We start from the raw sequence: 21,694 nt of genomic DNA, 5'->3' as shown, positions 1-21,694 counted from the left end.
CTTCTCTGAACCAGTGATTAAGGAACCTCAGTCATCACCACTGACACTGGTGGGGAACATTCACTTTGGGAAAAATAGACACTCATAGTATTTTCAAATGCAGCTCTCTGCACCAAGTACAACTTCCCTTAAGAGCACACAGCGAATGTACAATCCAGGCCCCAAATAAGAGTCCCCACTGACCACTACAGAGCTACATCCTTAGATGGGTGTTCCAAGCCACGTCCTCCATCACCCTTTCTATGAAATCAGTGCTCTCAGTGTCCCTATTGACATAAGTGTCACATATACTCTGTTTTGAGATTTGGATTTACACACACACACACACACACACACACACACACACACACACACACACACACACACACACACACACACACACCTGGGAAAGGCTGGCATAGCTTACTCACTCTAACACCTCCACCCAGGCTATAATGTAGGTTCACTGCCACTAGAGAGCCTGAAGTTAGCTACTTTAAGGGTCTTACAAGGGTACCCATTAAAATGAATACTTACACAAATGATAGTGTTAGCCAAGCAGCAAGAATTTCAGGAACATGGAGCCACAGTGCCACTAAATAAATAAAAGTACTCTCAAAGGTTAAATATTTTCTAAAAGACCAGCCACAATGAAAGGTTTAGACATATTTAATAATAAATACTTAAAAGAAAACATGAAAATACTAAATATTTATTCACAATAAATGCCAGAGTTTGATACACAGGAAATATAAAAAAACACAGATGGAAAGACTCAGAAAGATGGAGAAAAACATTACATTTTGCTAATCACTATATTTTCCTATCTGACTGAAGATTTACTGTTCCCTAGTTACTTGCTAAAGCAAGGCAGCATGAAAGTGGATGAGTGTCTTTGTCGGGTCCCAAAACCAGAGTGCACACCTCACATCTCTCACTAGTATTCTAATACAATTTCAGAACTGGCTACAGAATGACATTACATCTGGTCCCCTGACTCTGTGGTTCACATACTAACTCCTCACTAGAAATTGAGCCAGAATCTAACATTGATATGTCACAATACACACATAGAACTTTAGCTATGGTTTGTTACAGCATCTAGAAACTAAAACAATTCCAGCACTTCCTTCCTTCCTGCAGAAACTAACAAAGCCATTCCTTGGCACCCCAGGATAGCAATTAGTTCACCACTAAGGGCAACAGAGCAGGATCATAGCTCGTGCTTTTCACACACATTGCTTATCTGGCTGCATTCAGACCTGTAAGATAAAATCTTTATGGCCTAAATCAAGTCATTTAATTTCAGGCTATTTTTCTTAAGGTTAACTGGGCTGATCTTAACCCCTTCCCTTCCAGTATCCTCTGTTAAAATAACATACATTTCATCAGTTACAACAATACATCCTGACATACTGTACATGTATATTTCTGTTCTGTCTAGCAGGACACACTGTTGATACATTTTTAACACAAGCAACTTTACAAACACATTTTCAACACAAGCATCTGTACAAATCAGTTTGAAATTCAAATGACATATAACTCTTTACAAAACTCCAGCTAGCTATGCTGGCATATGTTACACATGCACTGCCCTACTCCCCTCTGGCACAGTTGGTACTACCTCACATCATCGCAGATGGCATCACCTATACTCAGCCAGAAGATATAGTAAATATGCTCTCACCAAAGAACAGTTGCCACTGCTCTCTATAAAGCTAAAAACATGATGGAGTGTTATACGATAGAGTGCATAAAGGTGGACTATCTACTGACCTGGGAAATTATAGACCCATAAGTTTAACTAGTCTTTATGTAAGACCATGGTAAGAATAATCACAAACCTGATAAATAATGACACAAGAAACCTCCAAATACTGAACCCAACCCAATTCAGCTTTGTGAAGGCAGGTCATGCCTACTGAATTTGGTGGATTTCTTTGAGAAAGTCACTAAGGCTATTGGTTGAGAGTAAAGCATTACATACCCCTATTCGGCCTGGCCAAGGCATTTGATACAATTCCCCACTCAGGTATTATAAATAAACTCACAAAACTGGGTATAAATCCCTATGTTACCCTATGTATAGCCAATTGGCTCACAAGCAGGAAAGGTGGTTAAAGTGGGTGGATCTAGATCAAGTAAGAGGCCAGTTACTAGTGATGTGCCACAGGCCTCAGTGCTAGGACCAGACTAGTGGTGTGGCACAGGGCTCATTGCTGGGAACAGACCAGTTACTAGTGGTGTGGCACAGGGCTCAGTGCTGAGACAAGACCAGTTACTAGTGATGTGCCACAGGGCTCAGTGCTGGGACCAGACCAGTTACTAGTGATGTGTCACAGGGCTCAGTACTGGGAGCAGACCAGTTACTAGTGGTGTGGCACAGGGCTCAGTGCTGGAACCTGACCAGTTACTAGTGATGTGCCACATGGTTTAGTGCTGGGACAAGACCAGTTACTAGTGATGTGCCACAGGGTTTAGTGCCGGGACAAGACCAGTTACTAGTGATGTGCCACAGGGCTCAGTACTGGGAACAGACCAGTTACTAGTGATGTGGCACAGGGTTTAGTGCTGGGACCAGTCCTGTTCAGAATATACTTCTCTGAAGTCAAGGCTAATGCGGAAGGCCTCTGGATGACAAGGTTGCCGATGACTTCAAGCTGGGGGCATCACTGAATCCCCAGTGATGAGGATATCCTTCAGGAAGGTCTACATCTGACAAATAATTGATGCCAGAACCATGGCCTAAAGCTAAATGTGAAAAAAAGCATCATTATACCCTGTGAGAAGTCAAGTACTCCTGCAAATAACAACATAAATAGCACACCCCTAAGAGTAAACTCAGAGAAGAGATATCTTGGTACACAGATAGAGAACAACCTGAACTTTGCTATATGTCCACAGTGGTGAGGAAGTCCTTCCTAAAGATATGACATCCAGATCTAAGGAAATTATAGCCCCGCTGTACTTAGCCCTCATTAGACCAATAATCAAATACAGGGGCACCATTTGGTATGTACTTGTCTATACACTTACAGCAGCTGTAGTGACCTCAGAGGTTCCTCACAAAGAAAATACAGGATATAAACAACATGTTTTATATGGATAGACTAAAATCCCTATCCCTTTACTCTCCCTCCTACCGATTATTAAAGGGTGACCTATGCCTGACCTACAGGACACTCACAAATCCAACCCTGAGGGAGCTGCTACACATCTACAAGTCAAGTAGCACGGGGGTCACACAATCTAGGGAGCCAAACTTAGTCAGTGACTCCAGCAAAATATACTGGACAGATAGATATGTGTCTTAGAGATTGGCCCTTCTTTAGAACAGGCTTATTATTCAGATTAAGCAGAGCCCTTCCCTGGCCCTCTTCAAATGCAGCTTGGATCAATGAATGGGGGAATCCAAATTCACACATGGGATAATGCCTATGTCCATTACGGACAGGGGTAATCTGTAAGATACTGAAGGAATAGACACAAATCCATGCCATTCTCTTGCCCCTAGGGGCCACATATTGGGTAAAATTGGGTTATATTGACTAGGCTTGTAAGGGATCTTAAGCCATTAGCCTAGTAATCTCCTATGAACCTATAAGGAGATAGTTAGGCATGGAAAAGTTCTTCAAGGTTCTGGGATTTGCTGGGAATTTGGGCTTCATATTTATTTCAAGGGTGACTGGATTATGATCTGATCTGACCAGAGAAGAGATTACAGAAGGGAATGCTTCATATTCCCTCATATTTGCGAGTCCCAGATCCAGAATATTTTCACCCTTGCTAGGTGTGCAGACTAGCTGTTCCAGGGTGTTTGCATTAACAAAAATCCAGAAATCTTTGAACCTGCATGTTAGTGGTTGTGTATGAAGCCCCATGTATTCTGGTATAGCTGATATCACCCATGATATGGTGCTGAGCTAAACTGTGAGTGACTCCAGTACATTGAAGTACCTGGCATGGTTATCCTGGGTCATAGATTATAGTTCTGCACTTTACCTAAGGTTAATTTGACATGGATTAGCTCATGCATGTCATATTGTTTGATCAGGCTTGCGGTGTGCTTACTTTTTATGTAGACTGATACAGCTCCACCTCTTGTCCCTTCTTGTGTGGTAGCTAGTCTAAATGTGTGGAAAGAATTATAGCCTTGCACTGTCAGGGTGCCTTTCTTGGCTTTAAGCCATATCTCAGTAACTGCACAGATGTCAACTCTCACCAGGGTGAGGAGTACTTCCAGGGAGTGGAGCTTCTTGCTAAGACTCCTAACATTGAGCAGTAACAGCTTTAGTGTATCTTGTCTAGAATTTACTATGTTGGAAGGTTTATCAAACTGCCATTGCCTAAAATGGCACTCTAGGTGTGGATAATGTTTTGGGCAATATCCAAAAGCCTAGTGGGACCAGGTGTAGACCATCTCTGGCAAAGCAGTGTGGTATGTTGACCATATCCCCTCCAGAATTACACCAGTAACTACACCAATTGTTAAACCCAATCATCTTCTGTTTATAATGTTGTATTGTCCTTGGAGAAGGTAGAATGCTGCTGACTGCTAGGCTCATAATTTCCTGGGACACATAATCTGAATGTTCTATCATGTCTCTCTTCACATGGTTTAGGGAGGCATGCCACAGGTCATTATCACCCACATGGGCTATGCCAGAGTCATACTGGTACTTGTTGCTCAATGTTTGACTGCATGTGTGGTCTGGTGGAATCTTGCTTCAGATAGGCAACTGACCGTGACTGTCTCCTTGCTCAGCCTGGTGAGGGGGACATCAGTGTGCCTCACAACAGACTGTACAATGACCAATATATTGTGTTGTGTGGTAGTTTACCTTAAGGGCTTAGAAGGTGAGAAATTGTAAGATGTGGTTGTATGTGTCCTGAGGAGTCTTGTCTTTGTAGAGTGTTTGGGAGGTTCCTGGAGGACAGTGTATGGAAGGCCTTAGAGGTTTGGACAAATTTTCATTAAGAATCTAAACTGAAACAATATTACAGTCATCTATTTAAGCTCCTCAGTTTCAAATGGCAGGAAATGGGACAGGTTTCATTTAAACCCGGATAATGGTAGGAGTTAACGCTGAGCTACCACAAATTTTGAGTTTTAAAGAACGTGTTTGCGAGCACTTATATGCCATTAGGAAAAACAAAACTGAAAATGCTTTGGCTAGACACATAACTAATCTCCCTTTACATCGCTTTAAGTTTAGGATAATAGATCAAGTTATTCATGACATGGGGGGTGGCCCTAGCAATTGGTTGCTAAAAAAACTTGAACTTTTGTGGCAGCTCAGGGTTAACTCCTACCATTTTCCGGATTTAAATGAAACCTGTCCCATTTCCTGCCATTTGAAATAGATGATTGCACCATTGTTTCAGTTTAGATTCTTAATGAAAATTTGTTTCAGTTTATCTTGTGCTCTTCATGAAGGAGATTATTTTTTCTCTTCTTTTTCATGTCTACAGCTCTTGTTTTATTGATTTAGCAACTTTGTTTCTGAAGTCATAGACCAACGTTTAAGTAGAATTGGTTTATTTAAAACATTTATAGATGGTGACAATAATAATAATAAAGAATGCATTTATTTATATTTTTAATTAAACACATATTAGATGTTAATTTTATTGTATATGAATTTATTGTAAATGAATTTTGTATATTGCATATATTTCATCTGATTTTAAATGTACAAAAAGTGTATATTTAAGGGGTTTTTAGAGACTTGACAACCTTTTACATTTTTTTATGTTTTTATTTTTTCTAAGACTGCTTTTAGGGATTTAGAACCTAGTAATGATAATCGATGTTTGTTTAACTAATTTATCAATTAATGTTGATGTGAATCACATGATTTTAGCTGATTATAAAAGGGTATGGAATGTATTTGTTTTTTGTCTGATGAAATCCAGTCATTGCACTGGACGAAAAGCCCTTTATGTTAATAAAGCCCTCCGTTTATGTTCTTCAGAGCCTGCATTGTATTTGGGTACTGCCAATAAGTTTAGATGAGATGCTGGCCTATAATGTTTGCAAATGCCTGCATCCATCACATACAGAGTCATCTAGCAGAAGAAGCAAACAGTTGTCATAAGCATGAGGCAGTTGTTACATCTATTTTGGAGTGCCTTGTCCAATCAGGCTGGCTACAGGTAGTGCAGGACACTAAACCCTCAGGGTCGCGTTATTCATCTGCTTCATCTGCATACTGCTTCCATTCTTTGTCCGTTTAAACGGTGCCCGAGTATTCCTTTCCCATTAACTGCTACAGACTCCTGACTAAAATAATGCAATGATTATGACACTCTCTGTAACCTGCCCATCACTTATTCAGCTGATGTGTATCTCTGCTAGAAAAAGCACCATTACATTTTCTGAAAACAATACTGTATCTTAGCTTACACCTTTGACATTCTTTTATGTCAGCCAGAAACTGGACCTGCTGTTGCATGGCAGTCTCCAAGAATGTTTAGTCCAGAAGCACTGGCATTCTATCAACTATTATCCTCTTACCAGGCTGACAAAGTTGCAACAAGATATGCTCCTTCTTACACTAAGTCACATATAGAACCAAAATACCTCTCAGTCAACCATATGGTCCATCAGCCATTGACAATGGTGATCTGTAAGCCTTTTCAGCATCCAGGAGACTGTTGAAAAATCCACAGCATTGTGCCATAATGGTTTTCACAAACTCTAGGCAGTAAATTCTTCTCCACGCCTAAAATTGCACACAAGCACACGTTTGCCTGCCTTGAGATAAATGTGGCACTGCAGAGGCTCTGCTCTAGGGGTTATACAGAAGATGAGTTTGCTGCTTCTAGAAAGAAGCTGGAACTGAGGGAAAAGAGCTTAAGGGGTAGATCTGGGTTCTATAAAATTAAAAGATCGAAAAAGGTTACAAATTTCGTTACAAGGCATGCTCCCATTCTGGAAGGGATAACACATATCCCTATACAGTACTGGTATATTATTAAGTCAGATGAGACCCTGAGGTATTTGAATTTGAAACGTTCTTATTGAAATTCCTCAAGTATAAGAGATTGTATAGTGTGAACTAACATGAAAAGAAAGGGAAGGGGATGGAATTTTGTAAGGGTTGTATAACTGTAAATTTGTGCAAAAGAGTCCAAACTGTCTTATTAATGGATTGAATATTAAGCATTACGTTTTTCAGAACAGCATAAATAAAATGTTGAATTGGAGATTTTTTCATCATGTTTTACTGTGATTGACCTACATTTTTTTGGATGGTGCTGAAATCTTTTTGAGGAAAGATGCTTTATTTATTTTCTCATGTAATGCACTTTCCTCTCATGGATTAAATACTGAACTGTTAATGAAATATTTATTATAAGCCATTATGAAGAGTTTTTATTTGAATTTTTGTTATGAATGTATGACTTGGAATATTTTATGAATGTAGGATTATGGCAATGATTTCTCCCTTCGCTATAGCTTTATGCGTTTAATTATTTGATCTATTATTTAATTAGCAGGATGTTGTGATATGGAATGGTGTTTTTTTTATTGAAGTGAAATGATTAATACACCTTTTTAAAAACAAACTTTTGGATGTATTTAGAACCTAGGAAGGTGGTCAAAATTACCTTTACATGTTTCCATATTAATAGCGCTCTCTACCCTTCCTCTCAGCTCCTTGACATCTATATGCTAATATAAAAAGTCAAGCCACTATCTACTCCTGCCTACCTTTCTTCACTCCCTGACTTTCTTTCATAGGTTTCCATCCAACTGCCAAATATTTTCAGTGGAAGAATAATAGTTTTGGCAGAGATATATATCTGACTATTTCCCCGAGTTTGAAAAATTCATCCCTAAAAGTACCACTTATACTGCTGCCTCGGTTTATACATACCAAACTACTACCTTTTTATCTTCCAGCATTTACCCCATTTTAGCATAAACTGCAAAGTACCGCTGGATCTCCTACTCATCCTGAAGCGAACTGAAAATATAACATTGCTGGCAAAAATAGGCAACATCAATCAAGAACCCCCCAAAGGACTTCATAAAAAGGACGAGCAATATATTTATATGCTTGTAATAGCCTATGAGTGTGTCCAGAACCCCTCCAGTAATCCTTCCCACTCTCCAAAATCTTTTATTAAAGCCAACCCCAGTATAGTTACTGTGCTTGTTCCCAGTATAAGCTGTACATGATTAGCACAGGGATTCATATGACAGACTGAGCAGAGTTTTCTCTCTACTTGATTCATCCCATCTTCTCTTGTAAATAAATACTTTCATGCTATCACTTTTTAGTTTTCAAAAGTAAGTACATGATAAAGATCCCACATATGTCCATAGCAATTTTAATCCCAGCTTTTATCTCTGTTGAAATGCAGCTTCAAAGCCTGCACAGTGTTCCTCTCATTACCTGCATTAATATGCTAATTACTGATAGTTTGTGGAGCTGCAGTTTCCACAAATGCATATTTTGGTCTGCTCTATTCCCCTACCCCAATTATCGCCCACTCCAACTACATTTATGTTTGTACTCATCTAACCCAGTGTACAACACCCTTTAGCCAATCACCCCCTAGTAAAACCCCACCCACTCATACTAGCATCCTATACTCCTAACCTCCTATCACCACATATATATCCAACATTTTTTACCAATATCCAGTTGCAAAATCCATACCACTAATAATTTCTACTACAAACTCTAGCCAAACAACAAATCCTTCTTCACCTCTACCCTACACCATTAATTACCAACTACAACCTATCCCCGCAATCCTACCTTACAACTAATAAATACACTGCAAGAATGATCCAACAACCTCCTTCTCATTCAAAAATGTATTATTCACATGTGTCCACCATAGCTCTCCTCATTGGTCCTGCTCACATCTTAACCTTCCAAACCCACATAGAGCCACATAACTACTGTCCCACAAAACTGCACTTTCACAGTTGCTTTGCTGCTTCTCTTTCTCTTCTATATCTGCAGGACTTCTATCTTCTTCTATATCTGCAGGACTTCTATCTTCTTCTATATCTGCAGGACTTCTATCTTCTTCTATCTGAAGGACTTCTATCTTCTTCTATCTGCAGGACTTCTATCTTCTATATCTGCAGGACTTCTATCTTCTATATCTGCAGGACTTCTATCTTCTTCTATCTGCAGGACTTCTATCTTCTATATCTGCAGGACTTCTATCTTCTTCTATCTGCAGGACTTCTATCTTCTTCTATCTGCAGGACTATACTCATACTCACTAGCAGACATACATACCTTCAAACATATACAACCAAGTGATTGCACCATCCTTACCATACATATCATGTTACAAGAACTTGGAATTCCATCCTTCAGAACTAATCCTTTAGAAGACAAACAGACACATTACATTTATTTAAACCATCGCTGAAAAAAAAAAATTTTCCACCTTTAGAACTAAGACAAATTAAATTTCTTTAAACCATCACTAGAAAAAAAAATTTTTAGACATCTTTAAGTATTCCTGCACAGCTCCAGGATAGTATATAAATACTACTCATAAATATGTTTCCAATCCCATATATATCTAACCTCTTTCTTTTAATATAAGTCAATCCTTTTCCCCGTCTCTAGTTCACATAATATCTCTGTCTCTGTATCTCTGTCTCATGTTCCACTGCATAATAACATTATTTATAAAACAAACATGCTAACATCCAAAACTACAACCTCAAGTATATACTCTAACCTATTTACATTACTTTTGAAAACTCCTTTTTACAATAGTTACATGACATAACATGCTAACGTTTCTATTTTTTTCAAAAGATTTCTATAGATGTCAAAAACAGTATAAACAACATAAGTAAATAATGACAACATAATAAAGAAACCAATACGTTTCCAGAATTACAAATTAAAAAGAAAAATAGACTTACACACGCTCACTTTTCTCTTAAAAAAATCAAAAAAATATCTAACAAAAACAATTATATACAAAGCAGGTTATGCTCTCAAGTATAATCTGGAAAAGTATTGCATATGAAAGAAAAACATGGGACATCTGATAAGAAACAAATGATTAATCTAGAGTTTTTTAAAAAGTAATAAAGAAATGTTATATTTTAATAATTTAATTTAACTGCTATATTAGGCCTCATTTTAAAATTAGATAGTTTATCCCAAGCCTCTTATTTAAGTTGAATTCTTTATTATCAATTATTGTTAAAATTGTAAGAAAATCAGCTAAAGTTGGAGGTTCTGAATTCGTCCACTTTCTGGTAATAGCTTTCAAGAACCATCTAAAATGATCCATAACTGACTTTTTAATTATTTATAAAGTATCATATTTCTAGAAAGATGAAAAATAGACTAAATAATTTGAGTAAAATTTTCAATGTGTTTCCAATAATTATGAAGATTTGGGCAATGACATATAATATAATTGCAATTAGGTTTAATTTCTCAAATTCATCTACATTTAAACTTATTATTTTTAATAATTGTATTCAATTTAACAGATGTAAATAAAGTTCTATGAATAATTCTCTATGCATAAATTTGTCAAAAAAGAGATCTAGCTTTTTAGATAGAGATTCAAGTGTCAAGAGTCTGTTGAATTATTAAATGATCAATCTTCATTTTGATATAGAAATTTCCAAAAGATAACTTTTAATTTGTTTTATAATCCAATAGAAGACTATAATAATCTGATAAAATGCAATTAATTGTATTGTTATAAACAATTTTACATAAGTATTGTACAAATTTAATATAGCTGTACACATATATTTCTCTTTCCAGTAACTGTATATATTCAATTTAAGTAATACAATGTTTAACATTTCAGCTATACATTCTAATCTGTATACACAATTTTAATGTACATACATATCTGATTTACAATAAAAATGACAATGTTTTAATATATGTATATACAGTAAAAACTGCACAGCTTCTTCTCCCTGTACAATGAAATACTGAACCATTTTATCTATGTATTTTGTAATTTTTTTGTACTAGTATCTGTAATAACTGTGGAGCTTTTCTCTGCTGGAAATGGGATTAAAAAACCCACTCAGCAGCATAAAAACTATGACAAACCAAGCAACCAAAAGTTTTGTTTTAAATAAAAGCACACTGGTGGCTTGCAAATAAACCTTTAAGCAGTATCTTTCTTTATTCTATAAGAAATTCATCAGGAACAAACAAAAAATTAATCACAGTAAAATTTAAAACCTGAGGCGCTTAGTCACATGATGTAAAAAGACCAATGAACATAAAGTACCTATTAATTTACTGATATTCTTAAAATCACCTGGCAATAAATAAAAGCAAAAGAACAAGCTACAAGGAAATATGAATAACAACCAAAACTGAGAAAAACACACTTTATAATAGCAAAGCTTTCGGATAAAATCCTTCCTCAATACTAATACAAACAAATCTAAAAACCAAATGGTTTAAATACAGGTCACTGAAGTCACATGACCAGCAGTCCAAAAATCATGTGACCACAAGTATATAAAACAAATCATTAAAATTAGAAAAATTAGAAAAATCAGAAAAAACATTAGAAAAAAACATAACATTATCGCAACCTAGTATGTTGCAATTTAACAAGAACAGGTTTCAAGGTAATCATATTATTTAAACCTGGAAAATGGTCAGAGTTCAACCTAAGAATCCATTCATACTCTTTTAATTCAAGTAAATTACCACTATCACTACCTCTGGCAGGAGGCCGTATTACATCAATAACTCTAGGAGAATCTATGCTCAATACCTGAATCAACTATGTGTTTATACAAGGCATTACTGTCAATGGCCCTTCTAATCTCCGATTTGTGTTCAGTGATGCATTCTTTTAGCTTTCTAGTGGTCTTACCCACATGGAATGCAGTACATTTCACACAATTAGCTAAGTACACCACATTAGATGTAACACAAGTGGTAGAAAAATTAAACTGATAAACTTTACCACTAATAGGATGTTTGAACTTATCTCTGCAACCAACCACAATATCAGAACAGCAGGAACAATTCAAACAACCATACGTGCTGGGCTTAGTGGTAAAAGTCCTCTCTACAGGCCTGAAAAAAATCTTTGTAACATAACATAATATATTCTTCAAGGACTTCATATTTCTATATGAGAAAAAAGGCCTGTCACCAAGAATGTCTTTAATCTCACTAGAGGCCATTAGTACAACCCAATTCCTCTGTATTATTTGTTTTACAAAACAAGTCAAGGTATTATAACTAGTAAGATACCTAGTACATACTTTTGAACATTCTAGGTTAACAGAACCATCATCATCCCCAAGAAAAATCGGCTTCAATACTGTCTTCCTATTAACTAAAACTTTATTTTTTAAATCTAAAACTAGTTTAGAATCATAACCACTATCCAGAAACACTTTGGACATCTCATCCAACTGTAAATTAAATGTAGCATCATCAGTATTTAATCTACTAACTCTATTAAACTGTGAAGTAACAATCCCCTTAAAGACATGTGGGGCATGCATGCTGGAATAATTAATGTATCTATCAGAGTTTATCTCCTTTTTGTGAATACTGGTATGGATAGAACCCTCACGTAGTTGTATCTTAACATCCAAGAAATTAATCTCACTATCAGAGGCATCCATCTTAAATTTCAAGAAACTGGTGGTTGCATTTAAATAATGAACAAATTCATTCAACTGTGAAAGGGAACGTTTCCAAACCATAAAACATTCATCAACGAAACATTGATAAAAACATATATTACTTACAAAAGAATTATCCAAATTATAAATATAAGTTTCTCCCCTTGGTATAACACCAAGTTGGCATAAGTGTTAGCCACAGAAGTACCCATGGCTACACCAGTGAGTTGCAAATATAAGCATTCATCAAACAGAAAAATATTGTTCCTCAAAACTACATCTAGAAGAGAACAAATATTCTCAACAGATCTATTCACAAGAGAAGATTCGAGGTCAAAAATTGTCTGATAGACTCAATACCAAAATCATACGGTATTACAGTAAAAAGGGATGCTATATCAAGCGTTACAAACAAATACTCACTTTGTCGACAGGAACCACCAATACTATTAAACCAAACACGCAATTTACAAAGGAAATCAGATGTATCTCTTAGCACAGAAGTGCATTTAGGTAAATATAGTTGCAATTGTGTTTGCAAATATATAGATATAGGTTCGGTGATCCACCCCCCTCCCGATACAATTGGTCTCATGGGGGGGTTGGTCACCGACTTGTGTATCTTAGGCAGCCCATAGAGACAAGGGATAATTGGACAAGAAACAGTAAAAAAATGAAATAAATCCAGAGTAATATCACCACTAATTTGCAAATCATAGATCACCATATTGACATAACTAATACATCTTTTAACATCTATTGATGTAATACGTTTAAAAGCCTCAACATCATTCAGTAGAACAGAAACTAAAGATATATACTTAGGCCGATCCATAAGGACTACAGCCCCACCTTTATTGGCTTGTTTAATCACTAAATCTTTGCTCGCCTGTAGACTTGAGCGCTTGATACTCATCAAATGTTAAATTAAAGCGAGAAAATCTCAAAATATTGCAGTCAGAATACAACATTCTTAATTCCCTCTCACACAAATCATGAAATGCTGTAACCACAGGCATACTAGAAGGTATAAAGGTACTACGCCGTTTACATGAAACTCCATTAACGACAGAGTTACCAAACAAACCTTTAAATTTACATTTCTAATGAAAATCTTAAGGTCTGTGAGCACAGTCACTAGATCACCCTTCGCTGTAGGAATAAAATTAAGCCCTTTATGTAGTAATGAACAATGAGCAGAGTTCAAGTTAAAGGTTGAAAGGTTGAGAATGCCTTTAGTCATTTGCGACTTACTTTGCCCTGCCCTAAAGGGCTCTCATTCTTACGTTTGCCTGGGATAACTGTTTGTCCCATAAACAGTTTCCTTCTTGGAGAGGAACGCTCAGTTACAGCCTCCGGCTGTTCTAGATGAAAGCGTTTGCCAGAGAAATTAAATGTAAGTTGCTGTGCCTTCTTAACCACAGTGGAACGCGAGTTAGCCTCTCCGTCTTGCTTGTCACTAAGTTCTGACTGAGAGCAAGCACTTGTGGAGTCTAGCGTAGACGTCACCAAAGTAGGCGTGTTCACTTGTAAATGATTTGATGAAGCTGCCAAAGCCGGTTCATGTTGTTGTGCAATATCAACTGTAGTTTCAGAAAAGCCATCAAGAACATCTAAACTTCTCTTATTACTACGTACTGCAGCATTAGGTTTAAAAGTTTGATTTCGGCCATGAGAAAATATGACCCCTTTGGAAGTCGTTGATATCATGCGTGAGCTTATGCTTCTTCGTTACTTCCAAACGATCATCCAATGCTTGTGTTCTGTCAAGTAGCTGCTGATATAACTCACCCATAGACACAAATACAGGCATATCCATTAATTCACTTTCCATATTTAGTATCTCATCTTTAAGTTCCTTCTCAATAGTTGAAAAGAATTCATTCATTAAACTCATGTAATCCAAACTTAACTTGATGTTGAGTTGCTGCCACCGCTTCAGGAGCTCAGGATAAGCGTTCCCATATGAAGGCATTTTGAGAACTCTCAAGCCACGTGAGACGATGCCTTTATCTAGATATACAGAGAAGATAAAACACTGCCATTGCATCCGTTTATAAGTACCCACTTTTCTTTCAAAAAGATTCAGCTTTTTATGAAAATCTGAAACATTCTTAGATTTCCAATGTTCATCACTTTTCGATGTAGAACAAACCGAAGAGGCAAACTGTAGTAAAGGATTAGTCTCATTCATAAACAGAGACTTGACAAAGTTAACAGTCTTCACCACTTCCATGTTAAATAAATGGATAAAGGACTGCAACACGACCCTTTAACTTGTTCTCAGAAATGCAGCAAACATATTAACAAAAGAACAAGCTGCAAGGAAATATGAATAACAACCAAAACTGAGAAAAACACACTTTATAATAGCAAAGCTTTCGGATAAAATCCTTCCTCAATACTAATACAAACAAATCTAAAAACCAAATGGTTTAAATATGGGTCACTGAAGTCAGTTTTGTTTGGTAACTCTGTTGTTAATGGAGTTTCATGTAAACGGCGCAGTACCTTTATACCTTCTAGTATGCCTGTGGTTACAGCATTTCATGATTTGTGTGAGAGGGAATTAAGAATGTTGCATTCTGACTGCAATATTCAGAGATTTTCTCGCTTTAATTTAACATTTGATGAGTATCAAGCGCTCAAAAGTCTACAGGCGAGCAAAGATTTAGTGATTAAACAAGTGTGTTTTTCTCAGTTTTGGTTGTTAATAAATAAAAGCAACCAATAAACATAAAATAAAACAGCAACTAGTAAATAAATAAAACAACCAACTGTGAAGCTGAATGGGAAACGAGATTGGCAGCCAAAAAAAACAAAACAGAACTGAATGATTACATTAATTTAAAACGTTTTTTGTTAGCTCAAAAAATATGATTTGGTTGTTTTATTAACTTTAGTGATTGCTGTTTTAGTTTACTTAGAAGCCTCCAGTGTGCTGTCATTTAAAGCTGAAAATGGGATCAGTCACATTTGGACTTTCCCAGTAAACAAAGGCAAATAAATAAATGACAGAAAATGTTTATTTGCCTTGCCATATCTTCTAGTGCAACAGATTTTTGTTGAAAGGAGACAATTTGACTTAATTCTCTGGACTAATTTATGCATTAATCGCACTTTGCTGTAGCTGCATCATGACATTATATTGCTCTTCAGAAACTCAGTAGAAATCCTGCTGTGATTACTTGAGGTCATTAACGTAACAATTCAAAACACACAATTTCACATACACCTTCCATATATACTTGTCAGAACATCTGCTTTCCTTTCTTCACTAGGTTGAGGCTTAACAGAAGCAATCTGTTCCTCACTCTGTTCCTCATAAATGCCTCCTCTTTACTTTTCTCTCAGTTCGAATGCAAACATTCCAAAGAAAAGTTACTACACCTCAACTGCCAATGTCATGTCAAAAGCAGACACTTTAAATGTTAAATATACACTTTTATTTGTTATATTTGACAGAGCAGCTTAAGGGATCAACTGATCTCCTGAAGCACTGCAAGATCCCCAGTACCTAAAATTATATTTTGAAATGTACCCCTGGGCAATTGACTTTATGGCTGGTGGGCATCTTTCAAGAATGTAGCGTGAATGATGAGAAGTCTTTAGCTGGGCAAGGTTAATGACTTCTTGGACCTCTAGCCGGCTAACTTTCTTAAGCTGTAGATAAAGACAGCTTTTGGTTTGCGTGTTAGCAGCAAGTTTGGCTATATTATCAGAACCGCACTATAGTTTTGAAAGTTGTGAGTTTTGAAAGTTTAGAAATATTGAACTGGCATTGGAAGCCTTGCTAGCAGGAACAAGCAGGTGATGGTTATATGCCTATGATTGATGAAATAAAGCTTAATCCTGTACAGTACTGAGTTTTGATTAGTTCACCATTTTGTTTATGTGCTTAGCATAGTTAAGACAATGACTGATGGTAATCCCTAGTAGCTAGGTATTACCTGTAAGGTCTATGGGCATATCGATGTTAGCTAGGATGTGAACATCCTTTTGTAGTTTTGTTTCTGGAGGACTGGTTAGATTAGGATGTGAACATCCTTTAGTAGTTTTGTTTCTGGAGGACTGGTTAGATTAGGATGTGAACATCCTTTAGTAGTTTTGTTTCTGGAGGACTGGTTAGATTACCATTACCTTTGTTTTGGTTGCTTTTAGCAGCAGACTGGCTTCAGATACCCACCTCTTTATGTTATCAACTGCAGAGTCTGCATTTGAGATTTAATATCCTGCAGAAATATTGCAGAGGACAGGAGGGTATATTCATCTGTATATTATACAACTGGTCATGATAAAATTTCATGTGTTAATTGTTTATGAAAATAATAAATAATATGTGACCCAGGATTGAGCTCCATGTTACTTTTACTTAAATATATTCTGACAGGAGAGGGTGGTGTCAGAATAATTAAAAGACTGAGCTGGGCTATTTAGGTAGCTGTGAAACTGTTAGTGGTTTGTGCACTTAAGCCCATATCTAGTAAGTACTGAATAAGGGAAGTGTAAGAGATGGTACTGAGTACTTCTGACAGGTGCAAGATGAAAGATCCCGCTAACTTTCTTTCATTGATTTTTTTTTTCTGCACATACAGGGTTAAAGGTGAACAATGTAATCTCTGTATGGTAACCTGTCTGAAAGCCATGTTGTCAAGTAAAACAAAAAGTTAAAAGTAACTTTATTGTCATTTAGATCTACACAAGTGTAGATTAAATGAGATTCTGTGCAATCAGCTCATCATGGGACACACAAAAAAAATAAATCACATACATAGAAAGACATACTGTAAAGTAACATATAATAATACTACCATCGTCTAATAAATCAACTCTACACTTAAGTATATAGCTACATCTATTCCTAGAAACACACACTTGTTAGATGTTTTACACTTGTTAGATACTAAAAACACACATCTAGCAGCAAAGTTCAAGTGATAGTATTGCACATAAACCATGTACCACATTACGGGTGAACAAGCACATGGCAGCAGCAGCTGAAGAAAAAAATATTGCACCTGAGTTAGTAGCATAAATTATAATGTTTGGCTGGGCTTAATAAATAATAGATAAAATAATATCTCACAGTGAATGGGAATTCCCAACTTCCTGACCTGTTAATGATCAGACCTAATGTTGGAGTTAAGAAGTCTGATCACCTTCGGATAAAAACTGTCTTTGAATCTAAAAACTGTCTTTGAATCTAGTTGCCCTGCATCGAATACTGCGGTACCTTTTACCCGATGACAGGCTCATAAACAGACTGTTTGGAGGATGAGTTTAGTATTTTGGTGGCTCTTTAGGCTCCCCAATGTATAAAGATCCTGGATTGTGGACAGACTAATGCCAGTTATCCTCTCAGCAACTCTCACCACTCTCTGCAGTGATTTCTTATCTACGACCGAACAGCTCTCATATCATACCAAAAAGATAAATGTTAGGATGCTTTTGATCACTACTCTGTAGAAGGTGGAAAGTGCTGACAATGGTAGTTTCACCTTTTTCAGTCTTCTCAAAAAGTGGAGATGTTGGTGTGCTTTTTTTACTATGTGGCAGGTGTTCCCAGACCAATAGAGATCATCAGAGATAAGAACTCTGAGGAATTTGTACTGCTTACCCTTTAAACTGTCTTGCCATTGATCAGGAGTGGTGTATGGGGTGTTTGCCTGTTCCTGCAGTCTACGATGATCTATTTTGATTTACTTACATTCAGGTTAAGGTTGTTTCTTGCACACCAGGCATCAGTGTGTTAACCTCTTGTCTGTATGCACTCTTATCCTCTCGCCTGATGAGACCCACGACTGTGGTGTTGTCAGCATACTTGATAATATGATTTGTACTGAAGTTTGCTGCATAGTCATGGGTTAGGATAGTAAACGATAGGGGGCTGAGAATGCAGCCCTGAGGAACATGTGTGTTGACTGTTATGCTCTTGCCCACACAATCCTTCTGTAGCCTGTTAATCAAAAAGTCCATGATCCAGTTGCAGAGGTGTTTGCTGATGCCCAGATAGTTTATTGATCAATTGCATGGGGACAGCTGTGTTAAATGCTGAGCTAAAGTCGATGAATAGCATTCTCACATAGCTGTCTTTGCTCTCCAGAAGCTCAAGAGCAAGATGCAATGTGACCGCTATTGCATCAGCCATGGATCTGTTTTCTCTGTAGGCAAACTACAGTGGATCAAAAGTTGATGGTAGTTCCACAGACATGTGTTTTTTGACTATCCTCTCAAAACATTTCATAACTGTGGATGTTAGTACAACAGGCCTGAAGTTATTCAAGCTGGAGGGTAAGGCTTTTTTCGGTAGAGTGATGACATTTGTTACTTTGTAACATGAAGTGACCTTTGTTAGGTCAAGTGAGGTGTTAAATATATCCGTGAGTACTGATATTGTTTGGACCGGCCACCTTTCTGGGATTGACTTTCTGTAGCACCCTTTTTAATTCCATTGGACTAAAGCTGAGTTCTGCATCATTCTACTCTGTGTGTGCACCCTTTGCACAGTCGGATTGGTCCTCTCCTCAAATCCTCCAAAAAAGGTACTTAGCCTGTCTAGGAGGTCAGTGCTATCATCACATTGTGCAGCTCTTGTTTTATAGTCCGTAATTTGTTGTATATCCTACCACAACCGTCTGGTACCCCTCGTGTCCTTGAAGTGGTTTAGTACCTTGCTCCCATATTCCCTCATTTGTGTTAGCAATAGGTAGGATATACACCACTGTTATGCAGATTCCATTTAGCTCTCTATGAATTTAAAAAGGTCTACATTTTATAGACAGAAACTCCAGATTTGTTGAGCAGTAAGACATAATGACCACACAGTTACTGCACCATCTATTAACATAAATACAGATTCCTCCTCCCCTAACCTTTCCACAGTGCTTGGCTTCTGCCTGTATGATACAGTGTGAAACTCTCTAAATTAACTGCATTGTCAGTGATATTGCTGTGTAGCCATGTCTCAGTAATCATAACTAAACAGATGCCTCTCACCTTGTTCTTTGAAGAGAGTTCTATCCTTAAGTAGTCCATCTTGTTGTCAAGAACGCAAATTTGCCAGCAGTATTGAGGGCAGTGCAGGCCTTGAGGATTTGCCTTTAGGTTAGCAGCAGTACCAGTCCACATCTTCCTTTTCTTACTTATCCAGCCTGTTCCAGCACCTCCCAGCTCATGTTTCAGCCACTTAGCAACATGCAGGGTTAAGATCCTTTACTCGTAGAGATCAAACTGTAGTAGGCCCCAAACTGGAGACAAGAGGTTGTGGTCTTTTAAGTAATGTGCTTTGCAAATACAGATACATGGGGCACATAACAGTGACCCTGGAACCTTGTACTGTTGCAGCACATCTCACAATTCTGAAATACGTAGTCAAATGCCTTTTTCAGAGCCATAAAACATGCAAAGACACCAATGGCAAAATTAAAATCCCACAACCTCCTGCAATATATGTGCAAGGACAAAGAGCTGATCCACTGTTCAGTAGCAAGGAGGGGGTAGCAAGTGTGATCTATGTGTTACTGGAACATATCTCATTGTTTCCTTTGTGAAAATGTGGACTACATCCAGTAACAAATTGTCAGTTTAGGAAAAAAAACACAATCGTTTTTGTATGATGTTTTGAAGAAAATTAGGAACACACATCCTTCTATTATTATCAAAGACATGTCAGGGTATCAGCTTCCACGGACCAAGGAACAAAAATGTCTAGGCATCACCCTTGACCCTTAGCTCTCTTTTCACTTGCACGCCGAGTGATCCTTATTCCTTTTGTCACTTGACCACTGAGTCCCAAATTAATAAAGTCCTAATCCAACTACAGCTATCCTGAAGAATTTAAATGCCCTCACTACAGAACATATTCCTCCCCATACCTGAATAAGGACTCTTTATTATCTCTTTATGATCTGCTAAGAATACCTCTTTAATTCAATCTGCAGAAAACAAAATTGTGAGAATTGTTAACATGGATAACTAAAGAGAGCATCATGGTATTACACCGAAAAAACACTCCATGTATCACTCAGGGCATGTTTTTTCAACACCTTCACATTTGAAATACTCTGTGAAATATATTGCCCTAAACTCCTTCACAATCTCAATATTAAAAACCAAAATGACTTTGTTTAGAGAGCTGATTACATACAGATTGCAAGGCCTCTGTATAGTCCAGGAACTTGTGACAAGGCTTTTTCCAAGGTAGGATGAGCTTGCTGAAATAGCATTCCGATCAGATTTAGAGAGCTGAAAAGGTTCAGTTATTCAGATGTTCTTTTAAGCTATACCTTACACAAGAAAATAAATGCAAGGTCTTCAGAAATGCAGGTCAGTCCCCCAAACCATTGTACAATTCAGACAATTGACTAACATGCAACTATAAATATTATTTTACATACAAATTCAACTCTAGGTTATAAAATAGTTTATTTTTTTCATTTTCTATTTATATATTGCAAATACTACTAAATTTTGTTGTCATGTTACACTTACAACTATTTTCTATCTCTTGACTCACTCTGTATGCTTATATTATCTTTTTTATTGTAATAAATCTTTTGTGTTGCTGTTTTACTTTTTGATATAAATATATATTTATTCTTTGCTTGCCTAGCCTGAGTCATGGCTAAAAAGGGTCCCTAGACCAATCTACCTACTTGGTTAACAAATGCAATAAAAAAATAAACAAATTAATAAATATCTAGTGCATCCTGCAGTTCCACATTGCTATTATACATTCCCCTCAACCTTTCCTCTCCAGAACTATTTAATCACTGTTATGAACTCATATACAGAAAGGGACACAACCTTGTCAGCTGTTCTTGGCATTACTTTTTTAAAATAGGACATGAGGACTAGATTCAGTAACTCTTCAAATGCTCCTTCCACTTCCTCAAAATGTTCCGATTTGAGATCAGAATTTCTCCATCTTTTGCCAAAAACTGTATGAGCAATATCCTGTCTTTGAGGACACCAGATGTCTTGCCAGCACCTCTTTAAGGCAATCCAAAAGTCAATCTGTTTGACATTGTCAAACTCCTCCAACTGGACCATCACTTCTGGGACTACTGCAGTTGCTGTCTTCCT

The sequence above is a fragment of the Protopterus annectens genome, chromosome 4.part0 (genome assembly GCF_019279795.1).
Source record: "Protopterus annectens isolate FY-2018-M chromosome 4.part0, PAN1.0, whole genome shotgun sequence".
Classification (NCBI taxonomy): Eukaryota; Metazoa; Chordata; order Ceratodontiformes; family Protopteridae; genus Protopterus; species Protopterus annectens.
This window is presented reverse-complemented; position numbering follows the sequence as displayed.